Raw genomic sequence first — 20,675 nt, forward strand, 5'->3', positions numbered from 1 at the left:
AAAGAAATTCTTCAAACGCAAGGCAGGCCTCTTCTTGGTTGGACTGACATTGAAGTCCATGCATTGGAATCCCTGTAACACCCAGGAGAGATGCAGGCCAGTGTGATGTATGTGATGATTTTGAACATCAATTATGTTTTTGAACTCTAGTGAAACAGATCCTTTTTAAGATAGATATTTTTGCTCGCAAACAAGGGTAGACTCAGAAAATGGCAATAAAAGTAGGGCACTGCTATTGCCTTTGCCCGTAATATTTGGTACTGCAAAAAACGAAATGTTGCTATCCTGTACTATTTAATATATTTATAAGCTCTTCTAAACAAAAACGTTGTTTAATAGACAAATTAATAATATGAAAAATCATATTCCTTTCTGGCAAAATCAAGTTGGTGTCACCCACCGCCACCTTTCCTTTCAAAAAAGGAGCATCAGAATATTTCATCAGGCCCATGTCTGGAATACTTGCAATGGTGCATTAAACAGACATATTTGAGGGGATGGCATCAGGTACTCCTTTTTTTAACACCAACAGTAAATAAATGCTAGCATTGCATATATAAATGCATTTTCAGGATGTAGTCCTCTTGCTATCAGAATAATACTGTAAACGTATTTTATTTATGCCATTTTTAACAGTAAGCAATCCCACCTTAAAGTCACTTTAAAGCGCTGTAGGTAAAGTAGTAGGCAGAAATGGAAGAGAAATGTAGGGTGCGAGAGACAGATTTCCACTAGAGCAAAACAGCACATGTCCGTCAGCATTGCAGATGTGCACCTGCTACCTTACACTAGATCTGCAAGCCCTCACGCTGCCTCAAAACTGGAGATGGGAGGAGCATCTCCGAGATGCCCTTGAGCCAATCTTTATCAATCACATTCAAACGTGAGCACCTTAAGGATGCTCTGGGCATCTCCAGAACTGTTCCTGTGTAAGGCTTTGCGGACCAGGCCCATAGGGTGCAGAGAAATGCTGGGTGAAGGCATGCAGCGACGGACAGGTGAGCTTTTCCCCGCGTATCTGACCTTCAAGCAGTACTGTCAGAGAATATGTAGAGGAAGTGCCTTCCAAAGACACAAACGTTGGACCTGAAGAGACCCGCCTCCGTAACGTACCGAGGATGCAAGACCAGTAGGTTATGGTGAGCTGAAATTTGGCATCTTGTCAGGTGTTATCAAAATTAATACTTTGATCAACTAGCATGGAACCCAGTTATATTGGACTTTGTGAACCAGGCACAGGATCTTCATATCAATCTCTCCTTTCCATCAGCAGCTAAGGTAGAGATTTCGTGGCTCAAGTGGTATGATCCTTCTGTGCAGTGCAGATGGGTGCAGCCGTAACTTTCGGCTCCCCGAGGTTTGATCAGGTGGGAAATGTGCATTACGTTACAAGAGGCAAGCTACAAGGGGCAGGCAGTCCCTGGAGTCAAAACAAGTAAAAGGTAGCATTGCTCTGCGAAGCCTCCGACGATATGATAACAATTTTGGGACTGAATTCACTTTTGAAGAACTTCTCTAAATGGCAAGTTAGGTCAACAGGAAGGCGCTCTAGCTGCACAGGAATGTCTTACTTCCCATTTCCCTGGTGAAAAGTGAAGACTATAGGAGAAGTAACCCTTTCCAGACACATCCCCTCCTTTTAATATCAGAAATACATGGCTAAACTATAGACACAAAATACTCAAATTTAAATGTAAATAAAAAGTCAGCATAGAAGTCTAGGCAACTGTTTACATTTTATACATAATATTGAAATTGACTGCATAACCTTAGAATTATCTTACCTTGTTCTTGCTTAAGAATCCATCAGCATTTCCTTACAGACGAGCACACTCAGCATTTCTAGAAAGAAAAAACACAAACAATGTAAGCATGTGCTTGGATCCGCTTATGATGATGAGCGCACAAACATTTCTCAAAATGCTTTTGTCATATACAAGAATATCTCTAGTTATACACCCCACACACATGAAATGAGGTTGCGCACATCGCATTAAACTGAATATGTACGGAATATGTAATTCCACTTTCCAGTTACCCAAGGTGCATTCTGTGAATGAACCAATTTGCATAAGATTTTAGAAAGCAGGACCTCTATTGTAGAGCCTGAATCATTACCAAAATTGGAGAAGTACTGGTCAATTTCACAATCGCCAAGGAGCGGGTAAAATAAAAAGTGCTCACAATTGCCTAACAGCAAAATCTTGCTCAATCGTAACAAAAAACATTGATGCAGCCGGTCCCACCACCCACCAAATTGCACGCGCTGCTAGGTCATTTTGTCAAGTGATATCATTGAACAGTAGGAAAATGTGATCGTCAGAAAGCTTACTGTGTATTAAGCACTTGTTGGTGAGATCTTGGCTAACCACAAAAGTCACAGACTCATATCACACAAGCCCGGACTCAGCCCTTTCCAGGCATCTCCCGATTTGTTCAGGTTTTAGGCTTCGTGGAGGGTATACGAAGCAGGTGCAAACCCCAAGATGCCTACGGGCATCTTTGTGAATTAGGGCCATTAGGTTCACACTTATTTGGTGTTTTGCCCAAAAGCCTAATCCACTTGGTTACCATTGTCAATACCAAGTGAGCCTTAAGCAATGCGTGGCTACCTATGGGTAGGGATGGGTAGCCACAGGTTTACACTCTCCTATCAAACCTGGACTTTAATCTGTTGTGTTCAACTGCAGAAAATTGGGAGGTTCCGGTTTGGTGTGGTTATTTGTTACATTTTGGCCCTAGGTACAGACTGGGTGCAATCTGCCTGGCCACAACTTTGGAATCACGAACTGCTACACAAGAAGTTATTTCTGAGAGATCAGCTCTGCACATGCTAAACCTAAGAGCATTACAAACATGTTTTGAGGAACCGCAGGACAAAAGCAAGCTAGCAATTATTGGCCCTGCAGCCCAACAGTCAATGATTGAGCGCAAATCAGAGAGGAGTCCATGGAGGCTCTTGTCTGCCTGCCAGCTAGAGTGCTGCTAGAGGCTGACCAAACTTTGAATACGAACTCAAATGAGCGTGTAAGATGGACCTGACATTTCTCCAAAGCATCTTTTTGTCAGATGCAGCCAAGTGGGCAAAAGAAGATGGCGGGAACCCACTATCATGAGGAACTCTAGAAGGAGAGCCAATGTTCATTCTCCCCACCAAGTGGATACTGTATAGAAGGAAGTGCCAAATAAACAGAACCTACCAACACATCACCATTAACAAACAGAGTGGCTGGCTCCATCAAGGAACTAAATGTCCACCCGCACATTGCCTTGCACGTACCATTGACGTGCAATCCAGGTAGATTCTGCAGGGATTTATGGAGTGGCTTGGCTTACATGGAGCTGCTCATCTCAAGTCTGGTGATATACATAAGGCGGGAGAGGACATCTGTGGAAATGGAGTCTGTTACTAGAATTGGGTACAGGACTGTATGGGAAGCCTTTAAGGGGAATGAGTGATAGAAACAATGAGACTACCACCAACAATGCCACAACACAAATAATACAAACCAAAAATGCTCTAAACCTAAATACACCACTGCCACTGGAGCAACTCTATCCATTAATCGATGGGCAGAAACGTGGTGATGAAACAAGATGGGATGCAGAAATAGGCAGGAACGTAGCAAGCAAGGAGTGGTGAAAGGTACATGGAAATATTACTGTACGCTCCAAAGATCTACCCATGCGATGGAGGCAACAGAAACAATGTTTAGGCTCTAGAGGACTCTGGAGAGGATGTGCAGAAGGGGAATAATAGTCAACAGTGCTTGCTGGAACTGTAAAACGACAAAGGGGACAATGGCTCTCACTTTTTGCACTGCCAGGAGTTGCAGCCTTGTTGAGGAGAGAACTAATGAGTGATGGATCATCAAATTAGATTACACAAGGATCTTGCACTCTTGCGTTATTCACAAGTTTTTGAGAAACTTGGCAGAATCCAAAAACCCTGTTAATGGCAGCGGCCTATGGAAAGTTATTAAGAGACTGGAAACCCCTGCACAAATCCAGAACTGAAACTTGGCTCAGACCGATAGCCCTTATAGCACTTGAGAAGGTTTCCGGGCCTGCTGTGATCTGTGCAGTTTCTCAAATATATATTGTTATTTTAATGAAATGTATGCATACTACGTGCAAGGGACCAAGGTAAGCAGCTTCCTTCCTACATCTTTATCACAGCTAGCCCCATCTCCATGACCTCGACCACGCGATCCCCAAAATAGACAGCAAAAGGGAAAAACCAAAGCAAATTACCAGTCATGGCGAGAACTACTACTGCCACTGAGGCACTTACCGATTGATCAATTTCAACTATTTATGAATCGGAAGTCACATGTTAATATGAGTTTGCCTTTATGTTAGACAACAGCCCAGTTGTAGTCTGAAATGGTCATTGACTAGTGCAGTGGTAATGTATTACTTGTTCTGTCCATTAAAAACAAACGTCAACAGAACATCTAAGAATCACAGCTTATGTATGGTTTATTAGTAAAATTATAAAATGGCTCTGGATATCCATCACTACAATGACGTTTCAGATGTGGTGGTCTCAATTACACATTTTTGTTTAAATATCCCAAAACACAGATGACCCATTTTCTAGAATGCTCCGGCGATGCCCGGTCGGCCCGTCTCACAGGGCAGCAATTGAACATCAGTTCCTCACCCAGTATGGGGACGCCAACCTCACTGAACCGACAATAGCAGGGAATGCAAACTCTGCAACATCTTCGAGTACAGGGTAAAGGCCGTGGTGGCTGTGGGAATCATTTACTGGCCGCAGAGTCTATTTGTGACTTATTCACTCCTGGCCTAAACTTGGCAGTCCCAGTGTCACTGCTCTAAAGTGTGTCCGATCAGAGCAAACCATTGCATCCCCCGATGAGAAGTGAGCAGACTCCAAGGGGTTCCACTGCACATGAGCCTATCCTGGCTCCAACACACGGCAACACACTACAATTACTACTATAGAAGCATATTTTGTAGAGCTGCCTTTATACAAATACTCCCTGACCACACAGACGCCTTTGAAGCTACACTCTGAATTGCGTGCACTCCTGCTCCCCAATCCATGTTTGCTGGATCAGCATGCACCAGAACTATCACAAAACCACCACTCTGCCTTTGGTCTTCCTCACCCTTCAATCCGTTTGGTTTAACTTTCCACTCTGCCCCTAGCTCAACACCCCTATCCTTCCTCCTCTTCCTCTGCAGACTACAGCTAGTATGCTGCGTTCTAGGTCATAACATGCCCACTTCCAGACAAGTCTTGGCGCTCAGACCATCACAGTGGCGATATGGAGTGGTATCGAACAGTTTTAACATAACAGCACATTGCGGTTGGACATTCATGAGCTGGCCGGGTCAAAGTTTACACTTCCAATTCAATTTGGAAACATTAGACTTTTCTCTAAGACCGAACCTGATTAATTCAGGATGATCAACATGAAAAATAAGGTAAATATAAGAATTCAAAATGGCGTGAGCTTTTCTAGGGGTTGAACAGCAGGCTTCCTTGTCCCTGTCCTTCATGTCCCTGAGATCATGAGGACTTTGTTCTTCATCATCACGAAGTATCAATTATAGGTTATTTTTCTAAATGACACCTCAGAGTGAACTCCTCCACTTAGTTGGTGTGTGCATGCTGTCGAGTGACTGTCTTTGCTCATTGGTAATTGATCATGCAGGGGAGGGGTTGTGGTGCTTGGCTGGCTTGCACTCACCACATTCCTGTGTGGGTGTCCCCCACCCCCCCTCCGGATCTGCCAATGCCCCTCTCTTTGTCTCCCCCTTTTTATGTGGAAGAAGCGTAAACTCAATTACAGTGACATACGTAACAGCAAACATATGTGACCGCATGTGTTGCACAGACACGTTATCCTTCCTGAATACACAAGGACGTTAAAGAACACCCACAACTCAAATATTACAACAGACAGTGATAGTATTTTAATGCACCGCATTGCATACAAAATGAACGATATGGGGAGAAAGCACACCGGGGACGTGGCATCGACAACAATGTGCTGTAGAGGAATTCACAAAAAGGTCTGGGAGTTCGTCTACGGAGAACGAACAGGGCCAAATGACCTGTACTATGGGTAGGTGCCCACTCAGGAGGGTCTATACCCACGTTTTAGCTCACTGCACCTTTCACAGAGGAGAAATATCCATTTGCAGATCAGTCTGGCCCCACCCAGTGAGCTAAAAGGTGCTTGAGGACCTTCCCGAGTGAGAAACACGCCGTAGAACAGGTTATCTGAACCGTCTTCGTTCTCAGGAGAGGGGCTCGCGCAATGTTGTATAATGCTGTGCAGGAATGCCACATGATGATGCACATTGTGCCCTGCATCTTTCTGCACATTCTACACCGGCAGATGTGCCTGTGCAAGTGTGCAATGCAAAGGAACTAACAAAGCCAGACTTCCCTCAAAAACCGACAACATTGGGACTCCTCATGACTCAGTGACGTCGTGACGTCAGTGCCCTTTTAAACGTGCTTCTCAACCAAGGCCAACATCTCCTAAAGAAAGTGTCAAAGAGTAAATGAGCTTAAAAAAAAAAGATTAGAGTGAAAATAATAGGATTAGATGACCGGCTCGGAGACTGGCTAAGAAACACCAATAGCAATGCGCGCCGTGCTAACAAAAGCTCCTTTGTTGTTAACATGCTTACAGTCACAGCTGTATCTGCAGTTTATATATAAGATAAGTGCTGGAAATTGAATTTATTTTAATGCGCCATCCCACATGGGCTGTGCTGGGTTGGAGGGGTTGAATGGGCTAAGGTCGCTAGTCCTACTTTCATGTTTCCGGTCTGTACCGGTTTTTCATGTTCAAAATCTGGTCCCCCTAAATAAGCACTGTATGCTGCTTTTAAGGAATTCAGGAAGCATTAGTGCTCATTGCCCCACTGACCATCATGCCCGGCCATTCAGAGCGACGCCAAATCGTACCCTTGGCAACTCATTGCGGCATCCTAAGCGACTACCCGACAGGAAGGCTGGCACCAGTCCAAAAGCACAACGTTATACGGGTGGCGGGTGGCGTCTTGACTTTTATGGTGGTATTGCCGGATTTTGGCAACAGCACTATTCCAGGTATCATTGCATAAAACAACGGCAGAAAAGCTCTGTATGAAAGCCCGTACTGTGCATTTTAATGCATTATCCATGCCAACAAAAAAACATGCACGAAAATTCTGACATTTTTTTAAAATTTCAATTTATTAAATCCCCTTTACACCACATAGATATGTGGGGGGGACCCCCGCACCTCCCCCGTATTACTAGAATATCCCATACACCCCCACATATATATCTATATATGTGAGTAAAGGGGGTGTTTAAAAAAACAAAGTCGAGCATTTCGGCCGTCGCAATTGTGAGGGCGACATTTTGGCACATTTCCATTAAAAATATTTCCTAGCATGTCCGACTGCACACATCACCGAGACTTGCTGCATGTAGTCATGAGGAAGGTTCCAAATTTCACATTAAATATGGAGAAACACGCTGTACACCAGCAGGTGGTCCTCACTCTCTGCATGGATTGCAGTGCACTATGCAGCCCTTCCAATGCTTAGGGGGATGATCAGACTAAAGACACTATAACATGCATCAGTCTGCATTCTACCGTTTCATAACATTGTCCTTCATCAAGGCACACCCTCTTATTTATTGATGGTGATCTATTCGTGTGTGAGGAGGGAATAGTTCGAGTGCAGCATAAGGATCTAGGCCTTTTTGGAATGCCACCTTCATGTATGGCCTTAATCCAAGTTCTTGACTGGCATCTCTAAGGCTGTAAATACTTTTTCATCATTGAAAACGCTTATACCCCCAGCACCCACCCATACCTTCTTTTTGGGGGTTAGGTTCCTTGAAGGGTAGTGTAACATTTTTGATGTGTGTAGATGATCACTGGGAACACATCACTCCTTCTCCATCATGGGTCTGCAACCCTTAGCTTTCCAGATGTTTTGGACTACAACCCCCCCCACCCTGCCCTCAATAGTCAATGGTGACGGGTCATGGGAGTTGTAGTCCAAAACATCTGGGCAGCCCCAGGTTACAGACCCTTGTCCTACATCATATATGCAACCAACTAAATGCATAGAGAAATAACCACAATGACTATACAGAGGAGCCGAGGGCTTAGCAAGAGAAATAGTGGGTATGGAATTGTAAATTGGAGTGGTCTGTATAGCACACTTCTGGGCGCGCTGTGAGAAGTGGGGCAGGGGGTGGTAGCCGATTGGATAGCGAGAGAGGCAGATGCAAATCCTGTGGTGTTGATGCATACAAGCTGACAGGAACAGACTCTTGAGTGCAGCCTTGACCCTAGAATGGGGCGAGGAGGCGCGAGAGCTCCATTTAATCCAGAAAGAAGAGCCCAAGGTCGATCGGTCAGAACCAGCGTAGCGAGGCGAGGATCTAGTTAGCGGCTGTTGGGGGGGGGTGAGATAGCGTCAGACGAAGGTAGCAGTGTTGTTGCTGGGTTAGCGTGCTGAGTTTGTTGGGATTTTCAGGCTTAGCATCTTATCTGCTAAGTGAAAATATTTGAGAATACAACGTTGAACACACTTTTAGAATGCGTCATTATTTGCACCTCTACGTGACTGACAGGGGACGCGGGCCAGCTCACTTGTGTCTCTTCCTAAAAACATCACCTGTTATATTAAATTTCTCTGCGGACAAGTCCCCTATAAAAAGTATCCCGCTTCCCAGCCTCATTTTGAGTTGACATAGCTGCACGCTCCGGGAAATAAAAGCAGCATTCACTAGACTTTGGTTATGACGGTTGGGGATTTTCTTTTTTGTCAAGCTCTGTTGAGAAAGCAAACAGCGCCGGCATTAGTGAGCAGGCTCGAATAGGCTCGGAAATACTCGGTACACATTCCGAAAGCTCCCACAAAGTAGCAAAACAAACATTTCCAAGGTTTTCGTGCTTACATTAACAAACCAAACATTAAAAAGGTGCTATCATAATCTTCCGGTTTTATTTATCCAAAGAAATATTAAGAAGTGCAGTGACAATTAACACCTTGCTCATCCGCTGAGGCTGGAGGGAGGGAGTGAAGAAGGAAAGAAGAGAGTCCTCTATAGCGAAGTGGGGGCTTGCGAACATGCCAGGACATGTACAGGGCGGGCTCCTGATATTATGCACCGACAGCCACACAAACATAGGAATCCTAAGATTGTTACGCACATTTCAGAGTTGTATTCATCTGAAGCACACGTTTAATGAATTTCAAACATAGGAAGTAGGCCGGGAAAAACACTATTTGGCCAATGGCAGAATCTCCAAAATTTCTGGGGGTGGGTGGGGGGAAAACAGGAGGAAGATGGACAAAAGACTCACAACGTTACGTGATTCAGCCCCAAGAAGTTCAAACAAGGCTGGACCTCAACCAGTGCTAGACATAGAAGAAATAGTAAGGATGGGGTAAGGGTATGGACTAAAAAAAAATATATATATATATAAAGGATATATATGTGTGTGTGTGTGTGTCCGGGAAATTGGCAGGTGCACATTAAGCAGTGGGCCTACCCTGCATAGCAGCCCAGCATGGCAGAGCACCATGCCTACATTTTGGGGGAGAAAATTAATTTTAAAAAATCCATGACCCACACTAGAGATAGTATTTATTTTTCTAGGTCATCGGAAGCAAGCAACCAAAAATCTCACCACAATTCCACCAAATGCACCCCCTGATATTCCAGTAGAGAGGTGGGCACGCGGCTTGCTTTCTGTGCAAGAATGAGTTCTGAAGAGCAAGGCAACTCTTACAGGGGTACTGCATTTGGCAGCAGGTCACAGGTTGACCTTCTTAAGTGCAGTCAGTATTTGACCACAAGAAGGATTTATGTTTATAGGCTGCCAGACTGGGTCCGCCATGTAATTCTATGCCTTCATCTTAAGAAAGGCGCTGGGATGCCCAATAGCAGGGGTGAACAGATGCTGATGTCAGTCAAGTACATTTTCCTTTTAAATCAACCTCGAAAGAAAAAGGTTGCCCAGGTCTTTCATGACCGCTTCAGATCTAGTGAGTTGGCAGGTTGTACTCTTGGAAGTCTTCAAAACGTCCTTCTTCTTGAATCAAAGTTCCTGAAAAAAAGCTTTCTGCCGAAACCTCACAGGCACCAGTACACAAAATGTCATACATCCACTGTTGAAAATCCCACCAGAACTGGCAAGCGGGAAAAAAACATGACTTTGTAATGAAGGATAGCTTGGGCCTCGACTGAAATACTTCAAGCCCCCTTATTGTTAGGCTGAGCCCTTTACGGGATAACTCATTTCCCACCCAAATCTGCCTTCTATCCTTTGCTTTACTGAATCCTTCAGGAAGGGGCGCGTTTCTGGCCAAAGCCTAGTTTTGCAGGTGGTCGTTCCTTCTGCCTAAAGCTGGGCTGCCGGTCGTTCCTTCCGCCTGAAGGTGGGCTGCCGCTCGTTCCTTCTGCCTAAAGCTGGGCTGCCGCTCGTTCCTTCCGCCTAAAGGTGGGCTGCCGCTCGTTCCTTCCGCCAAAAGCTGGGCTGCCGCTCGTTCCTTCCGCCTAAAGCTGGGCTGCCGCTCGTTCCTTCCGCCTAAAGGTGGGCTGCCGCTCGTTCCTTCCGCCTAAAGGTGGGCTGCCGCTCGTTCCTTCCGCCTAAAGGTGGGCTGCCGCTCAGCTGGCAGTCAGCCCATACTGAAGCGCATGGTAGCCCCCCCCCCATTTCTTCATTAGTACACAGCATGGAAACACATTCTATGCAAGCTTCATTTCCATTCGTTCTTCAAGAGAATTTGGAATATAGCGGAGAATAGGTGATGCTTATCCACGAGCTCACCTAGAGATATCCTCAGGTTTACTTAAATGCACAGGTCTAGTTTGTCGGAATTCCATCTACCGTGCCATATGCCACTACTGCTGTTCTGTGCCGAGGGGGCTGAATAAACAATATTCAGCAGTTGGGTGAGGGGTGACCGAGAAAAGTAACATGGGGCGTGTGAATTATCCATAAAAACATGGTAATGGTTGATAGGTTATTTATGACGCGCTTACCACCCAGAGGTTTCTAAGCGCATATCCGGGGATCGAACCTGTGGTGCTCCCTGTCGTCTTGCTTCCAAGGCGAGCGCATTGCCCCTGAGCTATCCTCCCGAGACAATGGCTTTTTTTTAGCTTTGAATGTGCCTTCATACAGACGACTTCTTGCTTGAACTTGATTCTGTATTGACCGTAAAACAGGGCTGGGAGGAGCAGTTGAGGAATCAAGCTTAGATTAAGGCAACCAAATGCAGTTATAATAACATTTAAATCAGGCTTAAATTCATAGGGTGAATTAACTTTACAAGATTTGTCACCACACTCAAGGGTAACATTCCATACATGCCAACATGGGCCATTCCCTTCAGAGATGCAAGTCAACTCCAGACCGTATTTGTTCTTTGTATTCTGGGACTTTTAGACCTAAATTTTCTATTATAATTGCAGAACAAGTCCAGAAAAAAGCAAAAAAAAAAAAAAAAAACCTGAACAGGACACAATCATGTCCAAATAGAATGGGGCGTGTTATAATGCATGACAATTGTTCTCTTACGTGGTAAACACAGTCAAATGATGAACAATGGATTGTTTTGAATTCCAAAACACTCCCATTAAATGTATGGCTCCAAAGCTATGTATTTAACAGACAAGTTTAAGTCTGTGCCTTACGAGTGGGTCACATTATCAACATCCTTCTCTGCCCTACTGGAGAAGATGTCGGTCCTGTGGATGTGCTCACTTTCGAACCAGAAGGCGTGTGTGCTAAATCACGGCTCCCCCCGCACTTGCACAAACTGTGTGCACTTTGGCAAAACTCATCACTCATGCCGTGGTTCCCACATGTGTTAAAATTAGGAATACTGAAAGAAAGAGAATAAAGCCTGTGTTCTATATCGGAATTAGACGCTTTCCATGGATGGACGACACCCATCATTTTATTGACAAGTTCCTGGTCATGCATCTTTTATTTAGCAAAATACACCTGGCCTTGACATTGTGCAAGCCAATTGGTAATTCAGTGAATTAAATAGCGGTGCTCCCTCGTAACGCCTCCATTCGCCTCTTTGTGGCTGCGGGGGGGTGGGGGGGGCAGGATGAAAGGATTACTACGGTTCCTCCCAACATCTGAATTTTCAGCCCAATGTCTGGATTGTCTGCTAATGATGGACTGCCGCAATGCCGGCACACCAAGGCGGCTCCACACATGGTACAATCATGATAACTCGGTTAACAGGCCCATCATGAATTTGCGGCATCCTCCGGTACATTGCTACCCACCCTATACCTGGCGTAACCCTTTAAGGAAAAAATGAGGCAGATCATGCTTGAGGTTGCAAATTGATTTCCTCTGGAAGGGCATGAGGGGCAGAGGTTCCTGTGGGTAGCTGGCAATGGAAAACCCGACCCTTGCATTGTTACTCGCTCTGCGTGGCAGAGAGGACCAAGAATGCAGATGCTCTCTGTGGAGAAGCACTCCGGAGCAGGCTGGGTTGCGGTGGTGGCAGTGGCATTCCTAGGGGACTCTCTGCCTGGATGAGCTTGAGGCGCTAGCTCTGTCGGCGAGCACCTCCCAGCTTTCTCGGATCGGACGGCTTTGCAGAACGCTCTGTGTGTAGGACAGGATGAGGTTGCATATGCTTTGCACTGACATTTGTAGAATGTGGCAATGAGCAGCACATGTAGACCTACAGACACAAATCCACTGGTTTAGGTTAACGCCGATAGTCCGCAACTTTTGACTCTCCAGGTGTTTTGGACCATCATTCCCATGATCCCTCGCCATTGACTATGCTGGCGGGGGATAATTGGAGTTGTAGTACAAAACACCGGGTGTCCCACCGGTTGCAGGCCCTTGGGCTCGTCCCACAGCATATTCAAGAATCTATACTCATCCAGCTAAATGATGAACCATTCCATCATTTAAGAAAATGCACAGGTCTACCAGACTGAACTTGGTCCGCCATCATCCCCTGGGAAACATGCTCCGCGACTTACACGCTCCGGCATAGGCACCAGCTTGCACGAATTGTACGCATACAAGCATTGTTGCCATTCCATAGCATGAGGGCCAGCACATTGAGCCCCAGGGGTATCATGGGAGCGTAGCACTAAACATGGCTTCATAGTTCCATGGCTTTTCAATCCTGGTCTCTTCATCTTTGTTCTTTTCTCTAGATCTCTTCATTTTATTTTATATTTCTAAGCAGTGATATCTGAGCCCCTCCCCCTAGCTAACTGCCTTAAATCTTCTCATATTTTTTTTCTCTGTGCGTTCAAGTGGACAAAGATGAATGAACACAGAAAGACGGCCATTAGTGAAGGCGAACTGAGGAAATAAATATACACACACACATATATATATATATATATATACACACATATACACACACACATACATATATAGATGTTCCGTGCGAAAGTGCTCATGGGGTGATAGTAAGCATAACATTGTTTACACAAAAAAGCATAACATTGTTTACACAAAAAAAAATCAAACAAAAATCCACGTCAAAATATAAATACAAATCACATAACGGGGCCATTGTTTAAAGAATTGTAAGAAAATAAAGAAAATAAGGTAGTGAAGTGAGGGAGAGAAGGAAAGACCAGAAGCACTCATTGCAGTGCAACGTCCCATTACATTAGCGGGATTAGTAACACACTTCTCGGCCATTTGCATGGTCTCCTGCTACACAGGCTGATCTGAGGGGGGGGCAGCTAGCAGAGCGTGAAAAACCAAGTTAGCTTTGCTGTTTTGTTGATATGTGCAGAACGGAAGTACCCAGAGCTGTGCGCGTGGACCCGTTTCTAGGTGCCATGTCTCGAGCAAATAAGCATTGGGGCCCAGGGCCAGTGCCGTGTGTCTATTTCGCTAGGCTGCTTTGGCAAGGTGCGTTGCCTGCACGTTGATTGCAGAGGTGTAGTGCTCTAGTTGATGTTGGGAGAGGGGGAGGGGTCCACTGCCATGCATGGGTGGCTTAGTTGGTATGCGCACTGAGCGCTTTAACAAAGAATTTGATGGACAAAATGGCACCTATGATGACATTATCATGTCACCTAGTTCATTTAGTAGCCAATCCATTATTGGTTTAAAGTCAATAATGGAACAGAGGGGCAGAGGGCTCGGTGTGCATTTATTTACTCAATGTTTATTCACCCGTCTTGGCAACCGGGCGACAAGAGCTCCATAAACTACACTGATACACACCGGAACGAGCTAAGCGGCAAATACTGGATACGATCCAAGAGCCGCTGTGCTATTTGCTTGGCCTCCGTATATTAGTTATACTTTTATGTACTGTAATAAACACATAACAAGACAACATCCTGTATTTATTTCCTGCTGGGATAAGCACTGCAGATGTGCTGTTCAGTCGCTGCACCGTCGTCAGCATGCCGGGCCGCGCAGCTCTTTTCGCCTTTGCAGCCGTCCAACTCGACAACATTTTATGCCAGTGAAAGTAGAGCGGCACGGAGAAGGGGCCCTTAAATTTCCTGCATGAAATGAAGCCTCCGAAATTAAATGCTCACAGCTCAGTAACTAACTAGGCCCTTGCGGCACACATCACTCAGTGAGAGTACCAGAGAAGCACGGAGCACCGGCGGCTGGTCCTTTCCTGCTAAACGGATCGCGCAAGGCCAAAATGGCAGCCTCTTCCGAGCTGGCAGTGCAAGGAAAGAGCGCAATTGGTGTGCTCTCACAAAATGTGCAAACCACAATTTCAACACCCTTCCGCCTTTAATCAGGACAGGTTAGGTGAAGTATCCCCCATTTTCGGTTTTGTGGGAGATAAAAAAAATGAAAAGGGACCCAATTCCCTCATTTACTCATCACTTGATCTTGTAACATCAACGGTTCTCTTCAGGGGTGTCAAAAAGTGTGAGTTTCATGATTTACCCATCTGCTTTGCTGTGATTTTTTTTTAAAACATTTTTTTAAAATCATTCTCACAAAATCCCCTGTTGACAGGTACAAAAGGCTGGCATTACCATATACAAAAGTACATTTGACATTTTCTTTGCTTGGCATTTTCTAATAGACGAGATTAGCAGATGCTGAAGTACCGGAGGGTAGGCGGGCAACACTTCGCTCATTTTCGTAGCACAGTGAGGAAAATTGTAGTGTCCCACTCCAGCCGAAGACACAGGATGCAGGTAAGACACTGGAGCCAGCTGGCACAAAAAGTAGAAGTGCTTTATTTAAGTTTCCGGGTATCATTTAGAAGAGGGAGAGCATGTACAACACCCTCCTCTCAGTAGTATCTCCCATCCCGAGGGCCTAACTGTCCTCCATGGAACCCTGAGGGAATCCAGGGTTCTGCCACTAGTCAACATTCTACGGCTTGAATTGCATATGGCAATGCACGCCCCACACTACAAAAATCGACATTTGGGTCCCAGATCTGCATCCTACTTAATTTGTATTTGTATTATTGTGTGTGGGTTACCCAGGGCCAATGAAATAGACATACACAAGTATCCCACCCCGTATTGCTTGCCCACAGCGGGCAACAGATTTGAAAACAGATTTCCATTTTAATGAACTGACAGTGTTTATCAAATAGGCCAGCTATCGGATGTACTCACAGCTAATGTGTGCACAGGGCATGGTATGGCATGCTCATGCATTTTGTGAGAGGAACAGCTCTCGCTGCGATGACAAAGAATCACTATTCGCATCCATCTACGATGAAAAATATCATACGAACGCGGTCTATTAGCACCACATGGAATGTTCGTCATGGCAGTTTCTCAACACTTCTGGGACTTTGAGATGTGTTTACGCGCTGCCACTCAGAAATCAGTCTGAACGTTGAGAAGTGAGAGTCCATGTGATAATTGATTCTCTGAGCGAGACGTGGATTTGGAGGCCTTTCACTTTTTGGGCGGTTTTTATGCGGATCTTCACAAACATTCAATAGGATTTTGTTGCATTTTGTGATGTTGGGCACAAAAAAGGGAAACGCTCCCCACTCTTGTGGAAAAGGCCTCAACATGCCTTCGATCCCTTTGCAATCTCTGTTATTCATCATTAAATTGTATCATTTTTGGCAATGAACGCTCCCTCTTTGAACCACGTGTCGCTCATATGTACAAGTTCAGCACTCTCAATTATGCTCCTTCCAAAGCCAGGTCTGCCACTCCCAAACCTCAGGTCTTGGTGAAACAGTGGATCGAAGCCCGTTTCACATTTTGGCAGCCGGGCAGGTACGCGCATGCCCATTGGTTTTATGGATACCAACTTGATGCCCTGTACCCTCACGCACATTTCAGGCAGATAGGACTATCCTTCAGGGCACATTCCAGTGGTCTGATGTGTTAATGTACCAGTAAATCTGGTAAAATAGCCCAGCGCGTATGGTCTCCAACACTCGTGTGAAACCTACTGTCCGGGTATAAATCCTGGAAGGGGTTCAGCCCTTCATTCATCGGAGGTCGATACATTGAGTCCAGTAATAATAACCCCCCCATTATCAAGAGCCCAAATACAGTTCAGTTAGTGGGGTGCGCTCTATGAATGGGAAATATTTGTATTATGCTATACCATTAGAATGCTATATTGCAGCCAGCTGGTTTAAAAAAAGCTTCCTGGATGGCCTGCCCAAAACCTCACAATAATGCAAACATCTTCACGCACACAGACGGTAAGGCGGTGGCCGAGGAACATTGTGGTATCTGCATTAACGGGAACGACGACTGAGCAAAGGCAGATTTAGGCTTAATTAGGAATGAAAAACAGATGGTGTGGGTTTAATTCAGCATGCCAGAGGTGAAGTCAACATTCTTGGGCATCAATCCACTTGGTTGGCTAGTATCTTAAGCAAGAATATTTGTGACCCTGTATCCAGTGGAGTGCTCAATCGCCGTCCAACTTCACAACTGCCAGACCAACTAGAACACTGTATTCTCACTGTCTATCCATCCCCAAATTCTCCCTAAAAAAAAAAAAAACAGGTGGCTCCAGCATCCCGTGCCTAGCTGCCAAACAATGGAACGCTATACCTGTGAACCTTAAAGCAGAACCATCCTTTTGGACCTTCAGAGCAAAAACTAAGTCCTGGCTTGCCAACAAGAACTCTCCCACTGTCTGACATACTAACAATTGTCTCACCACTGTATTTTTGCTGATGCCTGCCCCTCGACCACCATGTAACCCAGTCATTTGCACTTATTGTTGTTATCTTGTAGGTCTATAATCTGTTGTAACTTGCTCCAAGTCTCTGGCGCCCAGTTACCTCAGGGTTCGGCACGCGGTATAAATAAAGAAAATAAACTAAACCCAGATGGAGGGTTGTGCTCCATACATGTGTCGCCATCTCAGCCCTCGTGCCACCCAAAGCAGTTCAACATTCGGTTTAAGCAGACTAACGATTAGCAATAGAAATAATGGGTGCCAATGCCTTCCTGGCTCATCTTTAAAAGGGCCTGCATTACATTCGAGATTGTACCTGCTGAAGTGTCCCCATATTTATCCATAGTTCTCCATGAAGCTAGATATCTCCGAAGGGCCAGCAGAATTTCAGAAACTGCAACATCCCACACCTGGAAATGATCCAATGCCAGAAAAAACAGGAGACCGGGCGTTTCCGCCTTATGCATCGGCACCGCTTAACACAATCCCATTGGATAGCTGCACGGCTGCTATGTTCCTGCAATTCAGGAAACAACTTAAGACCCTTCGACTCAACCAATTCCTCAGTGATAATAGTCTCTAGACACGAATGTGGTATTGGGACATACTCGCGTCTCCTAGCGGCATGCCAGCATGTCAAATGCCAGCTCTACAGATTACCCATTTGAAATCTGTAGAGCAGTATTGGAGAGCTTCAAAGCTACGTTTGAACGATACCTGGCTAGGTATGACCTTTTCAATTCCATGTATATACGAATATATAGACATTCATACAATACATACATGGTGCAAAATGTGCAGTAGCCACCGACTAGTGATGATTCAAGATTAGGGAGTAAGAAATGGTGTGCCGAGTGAATGGATAGAATTGAGGTGGCAAGTGAATTTATGGCTGGCTAGTAGTTTGCAACTTGAAATTTGTACCCGATAAATACGTGTAGATTTGCCAAGCTCTGGGCATTGCAAATCCTTGAAATAAGGGTATGATGATAGTAAATAGTAATGTATGTAAATATGTCCTGATTAAAGCGCTATACTAAAACCAAATTGTTATTTTGATTGTCCTACACCAAAACAGACCCAGCACTATTGAAGCAACCACTTTAATGAATGACAAACAATTTCATAGGAGGATCCAGAAACTGGCTAATTAAAGCTCTACTGCGGTTTCTGAATGGCCATTTTTTATTTTATTTCAGAGGAACTGATAAAACTAAATTGCCAGATTAATGGACGCTCTCACTCCCCCTCTGGTCACACACGGTAACACACACGTACGGTCTCTCACACACACACACACGCATGCACGCGTTGAGTCATCGCAGAAACTCATATCAAAGTTTTGCGGTGTCCACGGGAGTGCAGTTACCACCATTGGCCTTCATGTCGTCACCAGAATTGCTAAGTGCTGTTGAATATTGCAGTGGTGGGCTTCAGCTTTTCTGCAGTTTGTGGCTGGGATCATCATACTGGCATTAATACATTCCTAAGCATCCAATGAGCAGAAAGGCTGAATTTACATGTAGACGACGGCAATGTATAACATTGGAGGATTCCCTTGTACCGTACATGGATGTAACACACAATGACATGTGCATATTCAGAGTGTAATTACAGGTGGCATAATATACCCTAAATCCAAGTATATTCTGAACTCTGGATGAAATCCAAGAGTGCCCATTGTCAGAGACACCACTGACTCAGTTATTTTGAATTAACTGTTGTCAAGTTTGCAAAACATTACAGAAAGTGGACATGAGAGTAAAAACAAATATTAGCTTTAGTGGTGGGCTAACAACCATACGGATGGGTCACTTTGTAGACACACAACTCTCCCCAAAAACCACAAACTGTTGGGTCGATTCCAAAGCCTGCCAACTCTGATGTCCTGTGCTAGACACGTTAATGTTTCCATGTCTAGTAAAAGTTGGGATAAGTAAAACATTCCCCACTATTCCTCGCCGATCCATTAAAAGGCAGTCACATGCCATTGGCAAATGCTTTCTTTTTACTTTCCCCTGGTATTTATTTATAGATGTTTAAAGTGCACTAAGCCCAAAGGCATCAAGGTGCTGTTCCAGTTCACGTCACACAGGCAAAGTTTTGACATTAGATGGGGACAATGGCAGAGCAGCGCAGGTGCTGCCTTCCAGGAAGAGCCAGGTTTTCAAACGTTTATGAAAGCCCAGTACGATTGTTCAGCTCTAGGGCATGCGGGAGGGCATTCCAGAGCTTGGCTGCCATAACTGGGAAACGTGTACACTCTGAGCTGGATAGCCTGAATTTGGGCGGGAGGCGGTGGGTGTATGCAATTCTGGTGGGTCTCCTTGATTGGGCTTTAGCGATTTACTGAGAAAGGTAGTGCAGTGAGCGATCACCAGTGTTTTAAAGGTGATCTGGTCTCTTATGGTGAGCCAGGAGGCATGCCGGACCCACACCAGCTATGGAAAAAATATAACGGCTCACTATTGTTGGGAATGAGGACTTTAAAAAAATGGACAACTTGCTGAGCAGGGTTTTCAGGCAGCCACAATGAAGTGGGTCTTGTTTTGCTAAGCCTCTGTTGCCTACACTAGAGACAGTATTTTTTCTATGTCTAGTGTGGTCTTGGTGAGAAATTTCAGCATAGTTATTTGGCATGAATATGCTAAAGACTTTAGAGATTCAGCAGACTGAATATAATTATAATGTTATAATTGTTGTTTATAACATAACACACTTAATACCCAAACGTTTCCAGCCGTGGACCTCGGGGATCGAACATGTGTTGCTCCGCGTCGTCTCGCTTCCAGGGCGAGCATGTTGCCCCTGAGCTATCCTCCCGAGAATCACCTGACATTCCGCTGATCTGGATTTCAGCTAACTATGTTTGCCCCAGGCTTGACATTATATATAGGGGAAGACATGGTAGCAAGAAATCAGTACCACTGAAAAAGGAAGGACAACCCTGGAGATAACGACCGCTTTGAATGTTCAGGATGAAAGACTGCTCATTTAAGTCAACCCCACATTCAAATTCAGTGGATCACAGATCCTGGGGATCCAGTGTAAAAAACTATACACAAGAGCATTTCTTATTCTTACTAGCATGCCACTACATGTTAAATGTTAAAACGTATAAAGACATTTCCTGTTTGAGATGTTTAGTCAGTACTGAATGTCCACATTCCAGTAGACACAGTATCTAAATGTATTGTAATTATTCAGAATCCCCTTTGGCAAATATGTGCTGACTGCAGCGTTTAGTGCTCTTTCAATGTCCTATGGAATGTTTTTGAGTTGTCCAGAGAGGCATACAACACATTTTAATCACACTTGCCTCCACTGTAATTCATCCATCCCACAAACCAACCTCTACATTCCTCCCCCATCACGCCTACTTGCCCATTATGCCTCCTCTCACATAAGCATACAGATCCCGTAGGAGGCAACCCTTGCACTTCAGGCAGAAATCCCAAAGCCCAACTGGCAGCGCCCCAAAACAGGCACTTGCATACCTCGGCCCCCTGT

The 20,675-nt window shown here is 44.9% G+C and overlaps 1 protein-coding gene across 11 annotated transcripts in view; it reads right to left on the bottom strand.

Moving 5' to 3' along the window:
* Positions 1-20,675, bottom strand: part of ADGRL3 (adhesion G protein-coupled receptor L3) — a 1,472,013-nt gene that overhangs the window by 1,243,288 nt on the left and 208,050 nt on the right. For all 11 annotated transcript variants that reach the window (XM_069626103.1, XM_069626104.1, XM_069626102.1 and 8 more), the window contains exon 2: positions 1,785-1,842. The gene's annotated coding sequence lies outside the window, so the exon portion shown is untranslated. The remainder of the gene's footprint in view (positions 1-1,784; positions 1,843-20,675) is intronic.

Source organism: Ambystoma mexicanum, chromosome 6p (assembly GCF_040938575.1).
Source record: "Ambystoma mexicanum isolate Mex_15411 chromosome 6p, UKY_AmexF1_1, whole genome shotgun sequence".
Lineage (NCBI taxonomy): Eukaryota > Metazoa > Chordata > Amphibia > Caudata > Ambystomatidae > Ambystoma > Ambystoma mexicanum.